Genomic DNA, 22,960 nt, shown 5'->3' with positions numbered 1-22,960 from the left:
CCAGACATCTGGCTAGACATGGGTAAGTGTCATTACACTATTGTAACTCGCTAGATATGGGTATGTCTCATAAAACTATTGACATCTGGCTAGAAACAGGTATGTGTAATCACACTATTAAAATCTAGCTAGCGCTAGATGGGTATTTGTCATAACACTATAATTTACTTCTGGCTAGATACAGGTATGTGTAATCACACTATTAACATCTGGCTAGCGTTAGATATGGGTATGTGTCATAACACTATAATTGACATCTGGCTAGATACAGGTATGTGTAATCACACTATTAACATCTGGCTAGCGCTAGATATGGGTATGTGTCATAACACTATAATTGACATCTGGCTAGATACAGGTATGTGTAATCACACTATTAACATCTGGCTAGCGCTAGATATGGGTATGTGTCATAACACCAGGGCCGTATTTCCCTAACGGCAGACAGGGCGGTTGCTGGGGGCCTCAGCCTAGGAGGGGGCCTCAAATATTTTTTCTTGATCAATTTATTTCACCAAAAATCTTTTCCGCCGCGATTGCGGGTGCTGTTGATGAAATCTGAGTGACCGCAAAAGATCTTCGCTATTTCGCCGTTAGCATAGGAGTTGTCATCCATCATCACGGAAGAAGTCCAAGATTTTATCGCGACCGCTGGAGACGATGATGATGTCTACACGGCCACAGGGAATGAACTTGATGATTTTGCCGTGATCGCACAAGACGACGATAAAGTTTTCAAGACCGCAGGAGACGATGATTATATATACACGGCCACGGGAAATGAACTTGATTTTTCCGCTGTCGCACAAGACGACGATCACGTTTTCGATACTACGTGAGACAATGATGACGTTTACACCTCCGCGGGAAATATTCATGATTTTGCCATTTTACCGCTATCGCGAAACTCGACTATCACGTTTTTATGACCACAGGGGACGATGATGATGTCTACACGGTTCAGATGTTCATGATTTCGCCTATCACGCAAGACGGTGATCACGTTTTTGAAACTGATGGAAACGATGATGACGTTTACATGGCCGCAGGAGATATTCATGATTTTGCCGCTATCGCGAAACTTTGACGATCACATTTTTGTGACCGCGGGAGACGATTATGATGTCTTCACGGCCACGAGAGATGTTCATGATTTTGCCACCATCGCACAGGACAACGAGCACGTTTTCGTGACTGCGGGAGACGATGATGAGGTCTACTCGGCCACGCAAAGATGTTCACCATTTCTCCGCGGCCACATGAGTCGTTTATGATTCCGCCACAATCAGAGGAGACAAATATGACGTCTCAGCGCTCACGCAAGATGTTCACCATTTCTCCGCGGCCACATGGGTCGTTCATGATTCCAACGTGTTTGGAGGGAAGTGAGATGAAGTGTCAGCGCTCATGCAAGAATTTAATAGACTTATTTAATAGCTACTCTCCTCTTTTTTTGATCAGATTGTTGGAAACAAAAGGTAATTCATCGAGTTGAATCAGTACCTGAGTGAAAATTCAAAAACGTACGTTTTCATGTCCCTGGCCTTTTACTTCGTAGATACTGGATTTGTAGTTTATTATTGTGTGTTTTAATATTTTTTGGGACGGGGGCAACATGTTACACACATTTATTTTGGTTTAAATAGGTTCTAGGTATTTTTTTCGTATTTTTAAAGTCTCGAAATTCACGACCATGACGTGTCCCTAGGGTACATTTTCCAACTTTCACGCTGTTTTAGACTAATTATTCATGCCGAAATATATAAAGCCATATTTTTATGTCATCAATAGTTATTAAACTTACAAAAAAGGAACATATTATAATTTTATTGTCATTGCAAACTGACTACCATGACAAAATAAGTCTGTCCCTCAATTTGGCGTCACGACCATTTGGGAAAAATGTTCAACTTTGGAGCACGACAGTGAAGCCTGGCGTTGATTGCGTTAGTTCGTTTTTGAGACTAGTTTGGGGTGTACGTCAAGTTTGTAGTGCCAGTCGTTTCGAGTTGAAAGGAGGAATTACAAGATCAATAAAGGCAAGTTTGTGTTTTTTGTAATTTTGGTGTGTCCATGACCGTACGCAGTCATTCAATGAAGTAGACACGGTGTTAATTTTTGTTTATGAGATATTTCAACCTAGAAGTCTACTTTGTATCCTCGAACATGAGGTGCAGGGCTACCGCCAGAACAGAGCCAAATAACACGTAATGTCATCACCAAAGTTTCACGACCATCGCGGGTTTTTTCACGACCAATCCAGCCTTATGGATTATACTGTGTTTGGTCGTGACAAATAACTTAAATATCATTGTAAATTGGACAGTTTAGTTCAATTGAAACACATATTTTTATTATATTATAACTATCAGTATAATTGAAGGATTGTTTAGAAAGATTTAGATTATTCCAGACAATTCACGACCGTACCGCTTGTCCCTGACCATCACGTTTATGATTTCTATCATAAAAATTTCAAAAATTTTAATATCATCATATTTTAATGTTTTATACACAAAAGAAGCACACCTCTATAAAAACATAACAATTTTCCGGGTCTCAGGTAAGTTTTTTCGGAGTTATACAAACTTAAAAGATTTTATTGGATTTTTTTCAAATTTTTTAAGTTTTTTTTTATTTTTTTCTAGAAAGACCAAATATACCAAAAGCTTAGTGAGCTGATTATTGTATAATGGCCATAAAAGTAAATTAATTTATAGCAAAACATAGTTATAAAAATAATATTAACTATTTTTAATACTCAGTTTTATGTCCGTGATGGTCGTGACAAAATTTCGTGTTTTTCCATCAAAGATGCTCTATTAATAAAAAATCACCAAAGATATTGCGTTACCATGGATATTTTATAAAACTTCAAATGTCAATGAAATAAAAAAAAAAATTAAAAAAGTTTTGAAAAACGGAAAAAAAAATTTTAAAAGTGCTTTTCCTGAAAACCTAGGTACGTTTTTAAATTTTCACTCACCTACATTTTATTGTTAAAATTGAATTGAGGGCCGTATTTCCCTAACGGCGGACAGGGCAGTTGCCGGGGGCCTCAACCTAGGAAGGGGCCTCACATGGGGCCTCAAATATTTTTTCTTGATCAATTTATTTCACCAAAAATCTTTTCCGCCGCAATCGCGGGTGCTTATCTAGCATTTATAAACCCTTAAGCTCCAACCTTTGAAGAATCAGAATATAGAGAGGGGCCTCTCTGATGAGAGGAGCTGGGGGCCCCATAGATTCTAAATACGGCCCTGCATAACACTATAATTTACATCTGGCTAGATGGTATGTGTAATTAACATCTGGCTAGCGCTAGATATGGGTATGTGTCATAACACTATAATTTACATCTGGCTAGATACAGGTATGTGTAAACACACTATTACCATCTAGCTAGCGCTAAATATGGGTATGTGTCATAACACTATAATTTACATCTGGCTAGATACAGGTATGTGTAATCACACTATTACCATCTGGCTAGCGCTAGATATGGGTATGTGTCATAACACTATAATTGACATCTGGCTAGATACAGGTATATGTGTAATCATACACTATTAACATCTGGCTAGCGCTAGATATGGGTATGTGTCATAACACTATAATCAACATCTGGCTAGATACAGGTATGTGTAATCACACTATTCACGTCTGGCTGGACATGGGTATGTGTCATAACACTATAATTGACATCTGGTTAGATACAGGTATGTGTAATCACACTATTAACATCTGGCTAGACATGGGTATGTGTCATCACACTATTGTAACTCGCTAGAAATGGGTATGTGTCATAACAATATTATTGACATCTGGCTAGATACAGGTATGTATAATCACACTATTAACATCTGGCTAGACATGGATGTGTCATCACACTATTGTAACTCGCCAGATATGGGTATGTGTCATAACACTATTGAAATCTGGCTAGATACATGTATGTGTAATCAAACTATTAACATCTGACTAGACATGGGTATGTGTCATCACACTATTGTAACTCGCTAAATATGGATATGTAATCACACTAATAACATCTGGCTGGACATGGGTATATGTGTCATAACACCATTGAATCCATATGCAACTGATGTTTCTGATGATGACTAGCTATAACAATATCACTGATAGGTCTACTCTTGTCATTTTGCAAAGATATGAGGTTTTCACTTAACATAATTTTAGAGGTTTTTTTTAATTTTCAGATGCTCCGTTCACTGGTGAAAAAATACTGCTTAGCTTGGGAAGAGACACAAAAAGCTATATCTTATGATGGAGTATATTTTGCAAGGAGACTAGATATTCGTCATCTAACTATCTAAAGTGGTTCATAATTAATAAAGAATGTTGCCTTTACATTATTGAGATTATTAAGATATTATGTGATTTGCTTTGTAAGAATAAACTAATATTATGTACATATAATATCCTGTTATTTTCATCAAAGCAATCTACTAACAGTGAACTTCCTGTTTTGATTTGAAGTAACTTAATTCTTCCAATTAAGCTGTACATTATATGCACATGATGATGTTTTTGTACTTTTGTGAAAGGTTGTTAGCATATCTTTACATTTTCTCAAAATATTAGTGTACACAATCTAATCACATCCTATCAGTGTGTTTGTGTAGGTGTGCAGAATCCCTTTATAAATTAAAATAGACTCAAAAATAAGCACAACAAAGGAGTTCAAAATTTAAAAAAAAATAACATGGGCCTTAAGGGTTGACATGCTGGTGAAGAAATAACAACGAAATATAAACAGAAAATCAAAACAAATTGAAGAAATTCCAATCACATGTTTCATTTATAGCGTGGGGTGAAAATAGTCTGTATATATTAAATATTTTTGGTCGAGTTTTCAACCACTGGACGGCGTCTAGTTTTAGTAAAATGGCTAGTTTTGTTTCAGCCTTTTTGTTTGAAAAAATCATGAATCACAAATATCCTAGACCTGCAACCCAATAGTCAAAAGTAACGATTTTCTATTAGGTGGCATTTTACAAAAATCCTAGAGTTGTAGACAAAACAACAAAATGTAAATAAAACCAAGGCCTCAATTCTTTTCAGAGAATATTTCCACAGCCCTGACAATCAAAGTCATTTTCTGAGTGGAACCCATAATAATGCCCTCTCTCTTCTTCCTGTGCCACAATACAGGCTGCTGAGAACTACACCAACTGTATTAACAGTGGTTATATCTTAAGAAAATACCACAACAAACTGCATTGTAGAGAGTATGTTTAATCTATGTTTGTACTTTGAAAAGGGTCAATTAGTTTACCTTCCACCAACCTACAAACCTATTAATCACATTAAATTTTTTATGTACATTACTATAAAGTTTTATTTACTTCTAAAAATTTTTCTGAAAGTAACACTTGCAGCTACCTGTTTCGTATTTCAACTTAACTAATTTAGTCCAGTCATTTTAGGGAAAAATATAGGGTCTTTAAATCTCATATGAGGCTTTTAGAGTGTACTCTGAAATTAGTTGTTAAAAATCCAGAATATGAACATTTTGGGAAAATCTGGGATATTCTTTCAAGAAAATTCTAGACCAACCATTAGCACACATATCTCTCCATAGTGTTAAATCTTAAAAACCGTGAAATATTGTAGAGTAGAACGATTTTGAACATATTTACACACAGATATCAGCAAAATTGTGAAAAACCACAACCTTTCTTTAATGAAACATTTCACTATTGTTATTTGAGACACTAATATTATCACAATTTTACAATAAGTTTAAAGTCTACTGTACTTGTATTATCCAAAGCCAATGGTAGAAGAAAAGATACCTCTATGTAAACCCTCAGTTAAATTTGTACTTTGAATTAAATTTAAAAATTAGAAATTTATCAACAAAAGTGACTGGTTTGTAAATATTATCTCAAATTTGTTAAAATGCTCTTTGTTTAAAACAACATCTACATCTTTGGGCCAGACAAATTTGTAAAAAAAGTTATTAAAATAATTAAAATTAGTAAATCATGCAAACATTGTTATTATAACTCAATTTCTATGAAAATCTATTTATAAAATAATGTAATGAGTTTAACTTTGAAAACTCAGTGGCAAAGCTTTGGTTGATACAGCATGGGTATCTTACTTATTTCCAAAGTCAATGACTCCATCACATAATTTTAATGGGCAAACCTGCTGTGTGGATGGAATTGTGAAATAAATGCATTAGTTAGTTAGTCAACATGAATGTAAAACACTGTGAGTATCGTCATGGTTACTATGAAATCCAATCAATGTTTAATTTGAAAAACCTTTCCTCATATCTTTGAAAGCCCGTGGGGCAGAGCTCAAGGTAATTATCCAAGTGGATATAGTCTTACTTTGGAGTGCATCCCAGTAGTAATAGTGAGTACTGAGTGGTCATGGAGAAAACCCGGTATATATACACACACACTCCATATAAATTATTTTCTTGCATGTTTAGGGCTACTAAATATAATAAAAATTAAAAACATTGAATAAAATAAATATTTAAAAGTGGTACTTTGTTAACTATGTTTTTAATTTTTAATATATATATTTGTCTCCATGGCATCAATGGAAAAGTTCACAATTTTTAAATTTTGTATATTCCCAGACTGCACAAGGATATTTTATAATAATTACAAAACATTTATATATTATAATGATCCTTCTGTGTCCATGAGAATCTATATCTATAAAAGAGGAACTATGTATGTATGTATGTATGTGTGTGTGTGTATATATGTTATGGACTCCGAAACCGCTCGACAGATTGTAATGAAACTTTCAGGCATTATTAAGCATCTTTAAAGGATGGTTCGAGTGAAGTTTGGTGCAGATCCGTCAAAAGGGCTCTGCCCCAGAGGGTTCCCTAGTGAAAAAAACAATAGAAAATCATTAGACATTTAAATGATATCACTACATATTGTATTGATATCATTAGATACATAGTGATGTCAATAGATGTCTAATGATATCAAGTGGTATCATTAGAGAATCTAGTGACATTAATCACTAGACATCAGTGAACTTGAAGTGATGTCTAGTGATCTCTGTTCGTCTAGTGACTTTAGTATTGATATCATTAGGTGATTCAATGATATCATTTGGTTACTTAATGATATTATTTGGTTACTTAATGATATTATTTGGTTACTTAATGATACAATTAAGGGTGTAATGATATTAGTTCAAATCAGTGTCTAGTGATCATCTGCTACTTAATTTTGCCAAACACGAAAAAAAAAAATTGTTTTACTAATAGTTTTACCTTAAATTAAGAACTCAGTTTTTTTTTATTTATTTATGAGCTAGGAAAAAAGTAAGATTACTATGAAAATTCAAGATTTTCTTTGGATTTTTTTCAATAATACTGGTCCTGTAAGTTTTTATTTACTACATATTTTTTAAATATTTAACTTTTAAAATTGAAAAGTAATCTCTGCTTGGAAATTGTAATAACATCATAATTTTAGTCTGGGAGGCAGTGTAGAGTGTAGGTTGTAGGTTGTAGGTTGTAGCATTTTGTATTTTTCATTTTTCTGAATGTAGGCTATACTACACATTTCAAGCAGGGGACATATGCATTTTAAAGTTGAGTTTATTTTAAAAGTAAAACTCTGAGGGTTGGCAAATAATTTATTATTACTAGTAAATACAAATACAACGTAAATTTAATTTATTTCAAGAGTAATAAAACACTAAAAATATGTTAAGTCTCTAACTTGGACTTGACTTGGCACGCTACATGCGCACAAACTGCAAACTGGAGTCAGAGTCAGACCGTCTGTCAGACGACAACATTCAATTTCAAATTCAACTGTCAAGTCAACGTCGGGTGGACTCAGGACTGGACACTTGGACACAATCGTCCAAAGGATCCAAGGCAACCGTAGCCGTCCTCGGCGAGTTTATTTATTTCGGTATTTATTTGCAATCAGATTCAAAACTATTAGAGGAAAAATACAATGATCTATGTGTGACAACTACCTAGTTCGTTATAGTTGAGTACGTTAGTGAAACAACTATGGAAGCTACATAAACATCAAGACTACAGTTAGTACACAAGGAAGATAACCTCAAATTACAGTTCTGTGTCAGTTTCAATTATGTTATGAGTTGTTATTTCGTGACTGAGTATTGACATAGCCTACATCTTCTCACGTTTTAATCCTTAGAGCATGTAAGTATAAAAGTGATTATAAGTTAGTATTTGAGGACATTAGGCCTAGACCTTGCAAATAATTAAATACAAGAAACCTCAAAACAGGTTTTAAGGATAGTTACAGTTTTTACTTATGCACACCTGACCAAATGTATAGGCCTAATGTTGTATACAATCTACAATAAAATTATAGGCTAAACTTAACTTACTTAGTCTATATCAATTGTATGTTGTAGGCCCATTTTGGGGTGAATCATTAAACTGCAGAACTGCTTTACTCTAAATAACTTGGAGAAAGAATTATTTGCTCATGAATTAGGTGTTTTTAAGAGGCAAAATGGATGCATTTACATATAATTTACAAAACCTCCTTATTGTTTTAGACAAGATACCTGTGCAGTTTTGGTGGAAGTAGTTTGGGTGCAGTGAAGACGATTAAAAATCCTCCTGACTCCTGACTAAATTGCTGTCCAGTAGGCCTTATAAGTTGGCTGGAGGAAGGATATAAGTTATTTTATCTTTTTCAATCTGCATGAAGTCAGCTAACTTGCGTAAGTTACTTTAGCAAATTTCTCCATAGGGAATAAGTTATTACCGTATACACGGAAAGGCCTAGGGATCAATTTACATTTTCATTGTGTTGTCTCCAGTTGCCATAGCCTATTGTTCTTTGAGTTTTTATACAACCTATTCATGGCAGTATTAAGAATGCATATTTTTTGCTATGTAAGTTATGTGTGTGTGTTCGTAACTCGAGTAGTTTTGATCCAATTTTGATGAAATTTGATATGAGTGTCTAAAGATGACAATAGACTTGAATGAGTTTGTGAACCAGAAAAGTCAGGTTATGGGAACGGGTTGTTATAGCGATTATAAGTTTTTAGTCAAGATGGTAAAGTAAAATTAAAATTAAATTTACTGTACCATATCGATTAAAATTAAAATTCAAAATAAAAGGGTTTAGGCTATGCTACGTTTGATTGTTGAGCAAAAATCAGAACGGTGTAGGCCAAGAATTACCTGCACCACTAGTAAATATTAATGTAGGCCTAAATAACTCTGATTACTAAAAATACATTTAGGCTAACGAATAAACTGTATAAAGGTTACTTACAGTCTTCGCAATCCTGTTAGTTGAGCACTACGGCCGTTTCGGAGATAACTCCATCGTCGGGTGCGTAGTCATTATACACTAATCTGAGCTATTTACATATTTACATTTCTTACGTGGTTTCTTCATTTTCATTGCGTCAAAGTTAAATAAATAGTACATACAACACAAAACACGGACACGACACGAAAACATTAAGGCACGTGCACGGCTAAAAACTGACGACCGACTGAACGAACTTTATCACTGCAAAGGTTTGGTGGACGACTGGAACAGCTGATAACACGTGTACCAACATAGCTGCTCAAATTATACCTTGTCCTGTTTGATTTGTATTATTTTCTCAAAAATTGGATTGGCTGCTGAATTAGTCTGGGAATTAATTATTAAGTTCGGTTCTTTAGCTGTACTGGTGTAAATGTGGAAATTTTCAATACAATTAAGTTTGTGACCTTTGCTACCAATGTGGAGTATTTCTAAACTATTAATTTCAGAGTAGTCGTGGCAATACTGTAGGATGTGTTCTGCATAATTTGAGACAGGATTTGGTTTCTTGATAGCACTTATATGTTCTTTATATCTGGTCTTAAAACATCTACCAGTCTGTCCGATGTAGTAGGAATCACATTCTCCGCATCTAAGCTTATACACGCCTGACTTTTCTAGTATAGGCGTAGTATCCCTTTGTCGTGGAGCTGACAACTTACGTTGAAGGTTGTTGCTAGTTCTGTATGCAACTGAATAGTTATGCCTACTAAAAGGACGAGTTGCTAAACGTTGGTTGAGTTTACAGAACTCTAGTGTCACATACTTTTTATCAGTTTTTTCTTTGGCAATTTTATTATTAGCTTTACTCTTGATTCTCCTGTGCAGTTTATCAATCATGTCAGAGCTGTAACCGTTATTCAAGGCAATGTATTTTATTGTGTTAAGTTCATTTCTATAGTTTTCTTCACTTAAAGGTATGTTAATCAATCTGTAGAGCATTGAATTGTAGGCTGCAATTTTGTGAGAGTGGGGGTGATTAGAGCTGCTATGGATGGTTGTGTCTGTACTGGTCGGTTTTCTATAAATATTAAAAAGGTGTTTGTTATCGGATTTTGTTATTGTCAGGTCAAGGAAGTTGATAGAGGAGCTTTTCTCATGTTCTATTGTGAATTTAAGTCTAGGATGGATATTATTAAGATATTTCCCAAACAGGTCAATTTGTCTGTTATTGCCTTTGAATAAGCAAAGTACGTCGTCGACGTATCGGTGCCACGTACTTTGCTTATTCAAAGGCAATAACAGACAAATTGACCTGTTTGGGAAATATCTTAATAATATCCATCCTAGACTTAAATTCACAATAGAACATGAGAAAAGCTCCTCTATCAACTTCCTTGACCTGACAATAACAAAATCCGATAACAAACACCTTTTTAATATTTATAGAAAACCGACCAGTACAGACACAACCATCCATAGCAGCTCTAATCACCCCCACTCTCACAAAATTGCAGCCTACAATTCAATGCTCTACAGATTGATTAACATACCTTTAAGTGAAGAAAACTATAGAAATGAACTTAACACAATAAAATACATTGCCTTGAATAACGGTTACAGCTCTGACATGATTGATAAACTGCACAGGAGAATCAAGAGTAAAGCTAATAATAAAATTGCCAAAGAAAAAACTGATAAAAAGTACGTGACACTAGAGTTCTGTAAACTCAACCAACGTTTAGCAACTCGTCCTTTTAGTAGGCATAACTATTCAGTTGCATACAGAACTAGCAACAACCTTCAACGTAAGTTGTCAGCTCCACGACAAAGGGATACTACGCCTATACTAGAAAAGTCAGGCGTGTATAAGCTTAGATGCGGAGAATGTGATTCCTACTACATCGGACAGACTGGTAGATGTTTTAAGACCAGATATAAAGAACATATAAGTGCTATCAAGAAACCAAATCCTGTCTCAAATTATGCAGAACACATCCAACAGTATTGCCACGACTACTCTGAAATTAATAGTTTAGAAATACTCCACATTGGTAGCAAAGGTCACAAACTTAATTGTATTGAAAATTTCCACATTTACACCAGTACAGCTAAAGAACCGAACTTAATAATTAATTCCCAGACTAATTCAGCAGCCAATCCAATTTTTGAGAAAATAATACAAATCAAACAGGACAAGGTATAATTTGAGCAGCTATGTTGGTACACGTGTTATCAGCTGTTCCAGTCGTCCACCAAACCTTTGCAGTGATAAAGTTCGTTCAGTCGGTCGTCAGTTTTTAGCCGTGCACGTGCCTTAATGTTTTCGTGTCGTGTCCGTGTTTTGTGTTGTATGTACTATTTATTTAACTTTGACGCAATGAAAATGAAGAAACCACGTAAGAAATGTAAATATGTAAATAGCTCAGATTAGTGTATAATGACTACGCACCCGACGATGGAGTTATCTCCGAAACGGCCGTAGTGCTCAACTAACAGGATTGCGAAGACTGTAAGTAACCTTTATATTTATTACACGCAATCTGCCACACTGATTAATCTTGAATAAACTGTATTAGACCCGGTGGCCACGTCTTTTAGTTCTGGGCCAAAATTAATTTGTGTGCGTACATGGAATGGGACACCCCTACAACAATAGGCCTTACCTGTTATTTGTTAAATGTATTTTGGGTAAATTGTATCTAGTGACAGTTTTATTTTAATATTTATGACAAAGCTATTGTGGATGCCTGAAGATATCTGATGTGTTGACAAAAACGCATCGAAAATCAGCAGTGAATGGGATTGTCAGAAGGTAGTAGGTATACAATTAATTTTTATTTATATTTGACATTCCAGTAGTAGTAAATGAATGACCACTAGGCAAACTTTCAACTTTTGAGTTAAAATTTTGCTATAAATTGCTGCCCAAAACCCGTTTAGTATTTAATAGCGTGGATTTCTTATTTACTCTGTAATAAATAGTTTAGCCGAATTTTTGTTCTGGTGCGTTGACAATACAGTAGAATCCCGCAAACTCGGCACTCGATAACCCGGCAGTCTGGAAAACTCGGCCATCACCTGGCTAAGATAATTAGTGATTTTTTAAGTCCGAGTTAAACATTGACTCAAGCCAGGTCAAGTCATATAATTCACAACTCTGTACCAAGGATTTGTTGTACTATATCTGATCACTTAATACTGGCTTGTTATATAAAAAAGGTGGTTAAAAAGCTTTAAAATTGTATTGATCTTATTTTTAACCCTAGTTCCCAATAATCCGGCATTTCACAAACTTGGCACCCTTCCAATCCACGTTACGCCGAGTTTGCGGGACTCTACTGTATATAGATTTCAAAATATTTTTGATTGGTCATTTTTTATTTTATTGGTGTATGCCTTTTCAGGACTTTTCTGTGAACGTTTTCGAGAGGAGGTCCTCCACCAACAGAAAGCGAGGTGGTCCTGCGTTGTGCTGCAGTGAAAAGTTATATCTCACAAAAAATGTCACAATCACAAAAAAATCCCAACCCTAATAGGCCTAGTTTTAAAAACACTAATAATTATTAAAAACAAAAGTAAACTTTATTCTGATTCTTAAATCAACATATTTTATTTAGCTTGGTTTCATTTTAAAGATATAATTTTTATATTGAACAAATTCCTGCTAAACTGAAATTATGGGGACAGAACTGTCATGTACCGTGTCTGTAACTAATCTTCCGAATAGTCAGGGTTTGGTGTTTTTTGTTATTGAAACCCATTTGTTTGTTTTATGAATCAAAGTACGTAGTTACTATAGGCCCTAACTGTGCAATCTTAGTCACATATTTAACTTTTTGCTACCTTTGTCACTATTTTACTGATAAAAGTTTTGAAATTTGTCTCTAGAAATTTTTTCTGCCTATATCATCACAAGTTTATGTCTGTGTAAGGGTCAACATGTTATCCTACATGACACTGATCGTGGTAAGTGTTACTTAAGAGCAACATGTTATCTTTTTGACTATCTTAGTGTGAGTAAGACAATAAGTAAGTGATGTCTGACGAGATTTGATTGCATCATTTGTCACCACCATGCCAAAATCATTAGACATCACTATGCAAAAGATCACTCAACATTACCTAGTGATACGTAGTGGTAATTGGGCCAACTAGACATCACTACGTTACCTAATGATCATACATCACTACGTTACCTAATGATATCACTACGTACGTAGTGATGTCTAGTTGGCCCAATTACAACTACGTATCACTACGTATTTTTTTAATGATCCTCTAATGTTTTTTTCACTAGGGTTTTAAGTGGGCCAATGTCACAAATCATAACAGAAGACGTCTGTCACCTGCCTATTACAAAATGGATTTTCTTACTATCATATATTTAGTAGGTGGACTTTTTGATCCACAATGTTTACAAATAAATATAATTTAAAAGCAGATGTTTACTTTCACCAACTGTTTTGTAGGTTTGAACATTTGAATAAGCACAATATTCTGTATTAGCATTAGTCATGATTTGAAATAGTGCCACAGTGTTTCTACAGAGTGCAGCACAGAAAAATATTTTACTTTTGAATAAGTCCAAATGTATTAAACCCCAATCACAGCACACCTGTGCACGCAACAAGGTTTGAATTCTCCAATGTTAAATATTTAAAACATGAAAACCTTTATCAAAGTATTATAAACAATAAAAGGGATAACTTTTTTAAATTTATGACAACAGCTAATTTGCATCCAAAAGGTGAGTGAGCGTAGCGAATGAGTGACCGTAGCGAACGAACTTCAACCAGGACGTGATTGAGCAATGCGAATACTTATGAAGTTAAACGGGGCAAAGCCCGTGGGTACAGCTAGTATACCAATAAAACTACTGTACAGTATTCTCATAATCAACTTAAAAATCTTGGAAGCAGAACCTATCTTAACCTCTGCTCTTTGAAATATCAAATTATAAAGTATTTACAGCTGACTTCAATTAATATATTTGTTTATTTACATTCTTCCAATAGCTCCATAAGCTTAACATACACACTTTACAGGCCAATGGGACTTAGCCCTGAGGATAAATTAAATTTAAAATTGAATATGCCTATATCTTAATCGAGACGAAGACGAACCCAACGAATCAAAAATCATTATAATCGGTCCAGCCGTTCTTTAGTTATAAGTTTTATGTTGTACTAGCAGAATACCCGTCCTTCGTACGCAGTTTGGCCTATAAGTATAAAATGCTCATTGTAGTTATACTCATGCTTCATGTTTGCAATGGAAGAGGACACGGTTTGAGAAAGTTTGGATCTTTTAATTTACGGAAGCTAGTATAACACATATACCATAGCCATAATGTTCTATCACTACACCTAAACAATAAAAAAGTAAATGATCGAATATTCGCACAATATCAAAACATTATTTATAAATTAAAAACATAAACTTGACTGTGAACAATCCTACTTTAACAGTTCTGATTGTGCATCACAGCTTTTGTTGCCGCTTGGTTCAAATTAGCTATTTTGTCATATGAAAATACCCCCGCTGCAGCGCGAATTTCCATTTGCCTGGATTGACTTTCAATTAATCTATTAAATTAACATTTATGTTTAACGAGTACCTAGGTTAGCTGCTACAGGGAATGATTAATAATCACTAAACATGTAGAGCACTATTAAAATATGAACCCGAGTTATATAGGGAAATGTAGAATCGTGTCACATAACTTTGGCGGCCATTTTGATTACGTCATCAACACACATAGAGTGCCCGAAAAATTTGTGTCCCGGGCTTTTTGGACTCGTCTACGCATGTACTATCTGAATCCAAAGGGGCGCGTTGGTTGCCAGATGTGAAATATTTTTCAGCTATCCCACCCCACTATTTTGATTCCATGTTGATGGCCCCTGGATTACTATGAATGACTATAATATTGTGGTATAATTACCTCGTCAAGTAATCCAAATGATGTGATGTTAGGCTAAAAACCTACATGTTTCGCCGTTAATACGGCATCGTCAGGGTACCTCTGCACCGGGACCGTCCGCGTCGTGTGATAGGCCTATCTAAATGTTATGTTCGTAATTCGTTTCGTGTTATTTATTTATTGTATGCGTGTGACAGCAATGTCTTACTGTGTTTGTACCCTGACGATGCCGTATTAACGGCGAAACATGTAGGTTTTTAGCCTAACATCACATCATTTGGATTACTTGACGGTGACGAGGTAATTATACCACAATATTATAGTTGTTTTGAGTATGAGTATGAGTACTACGGTAATAGCTTATTCCCTATATGGAAAATTCGCTAAAAAAGACCTATTTCACCGTTTTAAATGTTGTGCTTGACACAATTAACTGTCAACAATTCTTCTTGATTCCATTGTTCTTGTAGTTCTTTTGGGTGAAACAATATAGTACTGAACAGTGAACGCTTTTCATATAACTTGGCAGTAAAAACCTTGGATTTCATAGTTGCAGTTTCATTAACAACACAATTATCAGTCACCAACAGATGAAGAGATTGGAATAACTACTGCGTGCCACGCAAAAAGTCTGGGATCCCAGACTTCAGTGCGTCGCGCAAAGGGATCACGCATTACTAAAGCCGGGTTTACACTATGTAGCAAAACCTGCTATATAGCAGATTTGTGTAACATCTAGCAATGTTATATAACATTTGCTAGAAGTAGAAAAAGTCACTTTTCAAAAGTGCTATATAACACTGCTATATGTAGCAGATTCTGCTATATATAGCAAAAATTGTGCTATCCATCGGGAGTCGGTAAAGATCAAAAGAAATGCATGCTACATCTAACATTGCTATATGTAGCAATGTTATACAAATATTTTTCGTCTAGCATCCGCTATATGTAGCATTTAGTGTCAACAGTTCACAAAAGTTCACAGTTGTAGCCTCCTGTGTACGGACGTTTTTGCTCGGGGATCTTTGTTTACAATGGAAAGACTGTAAAGCGACAGTGCGTGGGATCGGGATGCTATTATAAACTTTAATTGAACTGTTCCGTGGACAACCGGCGTTGTGGTCATACGTAAAACATTTTTGAATGAATCTACCATCGTCTTATTTCGCGTTTTAATTATGGATCGCTTCCGCTTCTGACTTCCGATCACCGTGATAGCTGCCTCGAACAATGTCTCTTCGGCTCGACATTTTCGATACATAATGTAAATGAGGTTGTGCTACATATAACATATAGCACGGGCACCGGAATCACAAAATTGTCTGTAACTTTTTTGTATCGTAAAAGTTATATAGCAATGTTATATAGCAATGTTATATAGCAAAAGTTATATAACAATGTTATATAGCAAAAGTTATATAGCAGTTTTTGCTACATAGTGTAAACCCGGCTTAAATTGGCGGGAATCACAGAGAATTGCGCACGTGAAGTCAGAGAAAACACCACCGTAGCAATATCTGCAACAGACTTTTGCGTGATTACGTCATCGCGCATCCCGCATCCCGCAGTGACGCTGCGTGATTCAAAGAAACCAAGCCTTAAGAATAACATGGGAATTTTAAATTAACAATTTTTTGAATTTTCTCTGTTATTAATCACCGTACAAAAACAGTTTGATATAATAAATTATTTGTTTTTTTAAGCTCTTTAAAAAGATCTGGAGAAAAATTTAAAAAAATTTTTGTTTTAAGGGGGAAAAATTAGAAAAACCCATTTTCACCCCATAAATCCTTAAACCCTGTTCCCATTGTCGAAAAATTTGAACGAATTGTGTTTTTGGCCTCTGGGGACATCAAAATGAAAAAGTAAATCGGTCCCGGGCCTAGGTCTTACCATGAGACCTACGGTAAGTTTTTTTTTTTTGGCCTTACACCTTCAAACCAAATTTCATCAAAATCGGACAAAAATTACTCAAGTTATCGTGCGGATGGACATATAGGCCTATATATATATTAAAATATATAAAAATTTGAACTAATTGTGTTTTTGGCCTCTGGGGACATCAAAATGAAAAAGTAAATCGGTCCCGGCCCTAGGTAGGCCATGAGACCTACAGTAATAGTTTTTATTTATTTATTTTTATTTTTATTTTAATAGAGGGCCAGGCTTTAAGTAATCATGGGATTGCAACGCAGCTAGAACATAGCTTATTGTGCACTGGTAATAGCAATACTTTAATAACGTACTGTTTATGAAATGGCGACCGTATAAAGTAGGTATTTTAAGCCAAACTACTTCCCAATAGGGAAATTCGCTAATAAAATATTAGTGCTGCACCCTGTTGGTGAACCTTATAACTTTTAATAATATTGAATATCATAAAACAACTTGTGTAATTGAAACGGCTGACAAAATTCTTTAATCCCTTTTAAATATGAATAATAAGGTTAACATGGGAGACTCTAGAGCCACTGGGGTGGGGCCCCAAAAGGATTTTTGAGATAAGAATATGTCTATATATTATGTTAATCGGGAACGTGTGCTATCATCATACCAAATTTCAGCCCGATCCGACCAGTAGTTAAAGCGTGATATTGAACTTCAAACAAACAAACAAATAAACAAACAAACAAACAAACACACAAACTTTTACATTTATACTATTAGTAAGATTAATAGTCAAAGGTTTTATATATTATATAAATTAAATTATTTGAAAACTCATGTGACAGTGAAGACGAATTAGAGGGAAGCCAAAATGAAGATCCATGAAGAGCAGTGTAACTCAATCCAAACCAAGCCAAGAAAATTATAGTTGTCTTCCGTATCTGTTGGCACAAACAGCCGAATGAAAAATATCGATTGTTTGATTGTTTCATTCGATATAAGTTAGTTTAGGTTAACCTTACCTAACTAACCAAACGATATATCAAATAATCAATATCGATCGATATTTTCATTCGGTTGTTTGTGCCAACAGATATGGAAGTCTACCCGAAAATTATTATAAAATTTGTATTTAACTTTAAAGAAAATAACCACAAACAGTAAGCGATTCCTTTTAAGTAAAAAAAATTCACCAATAAAAAATACAGTCCACTTATTCCAAAATTAAAAACTTTTTTTTCCTTACATATTTTAGCCATTATGCTAATTAGTTTTTCAAACATATCAAAATTTCGTGACAATAACTTTGTGTTCGCCTATCATCGGGTGCTGTTTATTTAAAGTCTAAGAGCATTAGATAACCGTTTCTCGGCATACGCTTCCTCTATAAACTTTAGATTTTCAGGACGAATTTGTCTAGGTAAACACTTCATCTCTATGATTTTCAAAACAAACCAGATGGTGAGCATTTAGTCTCTTTGCCCCTGCTCCAACGGAAAATATTTTGTGTTATAAAAAATACGCATATTCCTATGATATCGTCGTTTGGTAAACAATACCAACCGATGCTGTTACAGAGCTGTTTTACAACCTCTGTAAAACAGAGTATGTATTGTTTTCTTCACGTATCATATCATATATAAACACGAGCGTTGGCTCTTTGTCGTCAAGTCCTCTGATATAATTTATATTGAAAACATTTGCATTACCATCACCTCATCTAGCGCCTTAATGCCAGTTTATCTAAAAAAAATTACGAAATACAGATTTCTGTTACTTGATTAATAAACTTTGAAACAAACGCAGACACCTATAACGGCCTCACCACAATGTCAGAGAAAGGATGTAACTACTTCAAACTCAATTGGTACTGAGACCAAATACACTTTCTTTTTAAACTAGAGTAGAATATTGGCTGAGGTTCACGTAAATCAATAAAACTGTTTGCATGTGACACAATGCTACTATTTAATGCTTATAGAACTATCAAAATGTATAAAGGTATTTAAGAATGCTTCTAAACTTGCTTTTTCAAGAATGCTGCCTTCTTTTCAAAAGAATATTTTAACAAAACCTCCAATGTCATGTATCTGCTACGTACCACCACGGGCTGCGTCCTTCACCAACTCAAGACGATCACCGAGACCGTTGTTGCAGCACTCTATATCTGCGGTGCTCACGCCTCGTTGAAGCGTCTCGACAGATGAAAGTCGTCTCCAGTCTGACCCTCCAGTATCACAACGACGGTCTCTCCAAATGGAGATGTCGAGAAGCCATTCTCTCGACCATGGTGATTAAATTTCCGTCAGCATGTAATCAACTCAGGTATAGGTGGGAGTATAGGACTTCAAGGAGTTGAGTGCATCCATCAGGTCCATCGGTGCAGCCGTGCAGCTGATTACATAGGTAGAGGTTAGTGAAGAAACCCACACACACACACTATATACACATACTATAACAGAACTCGACGACATAATTCTGATTCGTTGGAGCGGTCAACCAATTGATTAGGGGCAATGGGATGAATTTCATTGTTTTATGCAGCATCATCATATAAGGTGTATGCAAACATTCAACACAGATAGAAAGAGCAGATGCTAAAAAAATACATAGTTATGGTTTTAATTTGTAATGTTTTAGTTAATTATTTATATTTGTATGCGTGTTCATAATTTTTCATAGTTAAATCCAGCAATTTGCATAGTTATTTTCATAACTTTGTAAACATTCTTGAATTGACTCACTCTCTCCTCGAGTAGAACCCGCCAATAAACATATGTCCTCTGATCTATGATGCCAAGGGCGCTAGCACGGCGAATTATAAGATATTCATACAGAAGATTCGGCTTATCTACATTGACACCTACTGTAACCGTCCCACCAAAACCGGTTTCTACACTTGCGACTCGCCCACGAACCTGTTCATCGACATTCAACTGCGGTCGCACGGAATCGTCATAAATAATATGTCGTTCAAACTATTCGATAGATATTGCTTATTCTGTGTTTTTAGATGAAACAAAATTTATAACAGTTATTGCCATAAACTTTAGTGATTATTTTGAATTCTATGTTAGAATATGATTTTAAACTATACAATTTTATTTTGTTCCAATTTTTCAGAAATGTCTGCATAGCATACACATTTCCTTAACAATGCACTAGCACTGAGTTAATCGTTCTCTCAATAACCCTTGGATGAGGTTTCACATTTGTTACAATGCACACTATTGTTCGAACGTTTCAGCTTTTACTGCAATAGTGCAAGTACTGTACAGTAAGTTTGTTCCTTGTCCCCTTGTAAAGTCTGGAGCCAGTTTTAATTTTTGTTTTATTTTGGTAATATGTAAGTGGTTTAATGTTATTAAATTTTGAAGAAGGTTAGATAACAAGAATAAAGTAATAAATAACAAAACACCCTCTACAAAATCCAAGAGGAAACATCTTAAAACTATATTCAGGTGATCCTCAAGAAAATAAATCCAGATAAAAATCTAGATCTTTTATAGGTGATTTGTTTGTCAATACATAGATTATACGTAATTATACAAATTTTTGAATTGTTTTGACGTAAGAAACAAACACATCTTTCCATGGGGTTTGTTTGAATACACCCTGTTTATTTTATTGCTAAAGATTGCGGTATGTTGATAGATAATCTGGGACCATTGACTTAGAATGCATGTAGGGGTTTAAAAGTAAGCATATCTTATCAAGTGAAATCATACAGTTAGGGCCTATACAGTAACACGTACTTCACTAATACGCCGTGCTATGTTGTTAAAACTCCTTACCAGAATAAAATAAACGAATTTTGTCAAAGTAAGGGATGAACTAAGGTTTATAACGATGATTATTGTGTAACTACAGGATCTTTCGTACAGAAGATCTACAGAGCCAGATTATTCCCTCCCGAGTATTTTTACCGTTGCAAAGCCAGCCCAGGATTTAGCGGCTGTACGAGGTCCTGAAAAAGTCCGGGAACGGATTTTTATTTGTTGAGCATTAGCAGAAATTAACAAAGCTATACACATAGTATTGTAGTTAAAATCTCACTTTTTGAAGCAAATATCATTATTATACATTATGCTGGGATTGGAATCATTTTACAAGTCAGAAGGAAATTTTGAACTAGAGCAGTAAATAAATACCATATCAAAATACAGTGCTGCAAGCTGCAACCCAATACAAAAAGGTCCATCCTAGCCAAAACGGTGGCAGTTAAAAACTGCAAGAAAAGACAACGTAACATTGCATTATCTGCTATGGTTCAAAAAGTAAATTCCAATACTTTTGAGTTATTTGACGTAAGAGTGCAATCATTCTTGAGTAGGTTGGACAAAAATAAAGGGGGGGTTAAAGTGCAAATAAAACCATAACTTCCACATTCTATAATGATGGTTTCCGGTTCAGTATAATAAGCTATAAGCTTCTAGGACTGGCCAAACTAATCCTATCCTATACTCGAAAACAAGCGTGTGTAGGGACAAACGTTTTCTTTCTTCCGAGGATTTTTGAATTTTTCATTTAATATGGGGTATTTGGCCACGAGAAATCGATTGGAGTTGGCCACAAAGCTGGCAAAAATCCATTTTCCATCCTAAAGCCCTTGAAAGTGCCCATGTTATCGTCAATACATTTTTGGAGCTGATGACAAAAACAGCTGACGCGGGTAATTTGTATTTTTGTCATTGGATTTGACGTGTAAACAAAAATAACCGTATTCGTTAGTTTGGAATGAATGTTTTAAAGAATAGTTTGTTATATTTAGCTTGGTTCATTAGGTACATGTTAATGATATTTTTTTTAAAGATTAAGAATGAATCTAAGTGAAAATATACAGAAACTGCAAGGGAGAGGAGCTATATACAATCGATCGTCGGGAATCAAATTTTACCACTTCGTCTACAACCGAGCCAGTTCCAGCCAGCTCATAACATCTCACCAAATGGCTCAGAACCTCGGCCAAGTCACGGATCGGACTCTAAGAATAAGTAGAGAAATCATTGCAGATCTAAAAGGCCCAGCAAAAAGATTAACAACTGGCCGATCATACTGAGCACTGGGGCGTCGACGAATCGTTGCTCGACGTATGGAAGAACGTCAGAGCACTGAATTTCGAAGTTGGAACTTAGGCCTAAAATATTATAAGTGGTTTGCAATGTACTTATAAAGATTAATTAATTTATTTTCGAAGGATTACCTAAAATTTGTTCACACTAATTAATATATATCTATCTATCTATATATTAATAGGCAAGCATGTTTCTTTAAAACCTATTTTCTCAGGTCGTGTGCATCGCAGAAAAAATCTACGCATACTGTTGGAAAGATATTTTCCTGTAGATGTGCAGAATGCCTCTAAATATTAAAATAGGCTAACAAATAAGCACAAAAAATTAATTTGAAAACTTCAAAAAATTAACATGGAGCATATGGGTTGCCATGATGGTGACGAAATAACAACAAAATGTAAACAGAATATCAAAACAAATGGAAGAAATTCAAATCACATGTGTTATTTACAGTGTGGGGAGAAAATAGAGAAGTCTGTACATTAATTATTTTTGGTCGAGTTTCGACCACAGGACGACCACTAGTATATATAATTCCGTAAGTCAAATTTTTGTAAAGAAATTGTGAGTGACTGGATGGCCGTAGAAGGATGGGAGGGGTCTTATTTTAAAGGTCTTGACGTGAATTTTGAGGGAAAACTATTCATTTTTCTAATTTTTTTACCATCAATTCGCAACAGAATAAAACTTTTCCCATTAAAACAACATGGGGTTTAATTTGTTTACATCTTTTGAAATTAAAACAGCTGTGCCACAGATTTGAAAACAGTGATCAATACACACATTTGGTTTACTTTTAGCCA

The 22,960-nt window shown here is 35.0% G+C and overlaps 1 protein-coding gene and 1 long non-coding RNA gene across 2 annotated transcripts in view; both read left to right on the top strand.

The window, feature by feature from the left end:
• The window catches only part of LOC128986901 (uncharacterized), a 126,569-nt gene that overhangs the window by 58,825 nt on the left and 44,784 nt on the right, over nucleotides 1-22,960 (top strand). The window lies entirely within an intron of this gene.
• LOC128986929 (uncharacterized) lies at nucleotides 7,874-13,117 on the top strand. Its single transcript, XR_008490175.1, has 3 exons — nucleotides 7,874-8,191; nucleotides 8,557-8,724; nucleotides 12,677-13,117. It is a non-coding gene; the product is annotated as an uncharacterized LOC128986929 (long non-coding RNA).

This window comes from Macrosteles quadrilineatus, unplaced genomic scaffold (genome assembly GCF_028750875.1).
Source record: "Macrosteles quadrilineatus isolate MER2022 unplaced genomic scaffold, UCM_ALF_1.0 Scaffold_1__1_contigs__length_201487025, whole genome shotgun sequence".
NCBI classification, from domain to species: domain Eukaryota; kingdom Metazoa; phylum Arthropoda; class Insecta; order Hemiptera; family Cicadellidae; genus Macrosteles; species Macrosteles quadrilineatus.
This window is presented reverse-complemented; position numbering and strand designations above follow the sequence as displayed.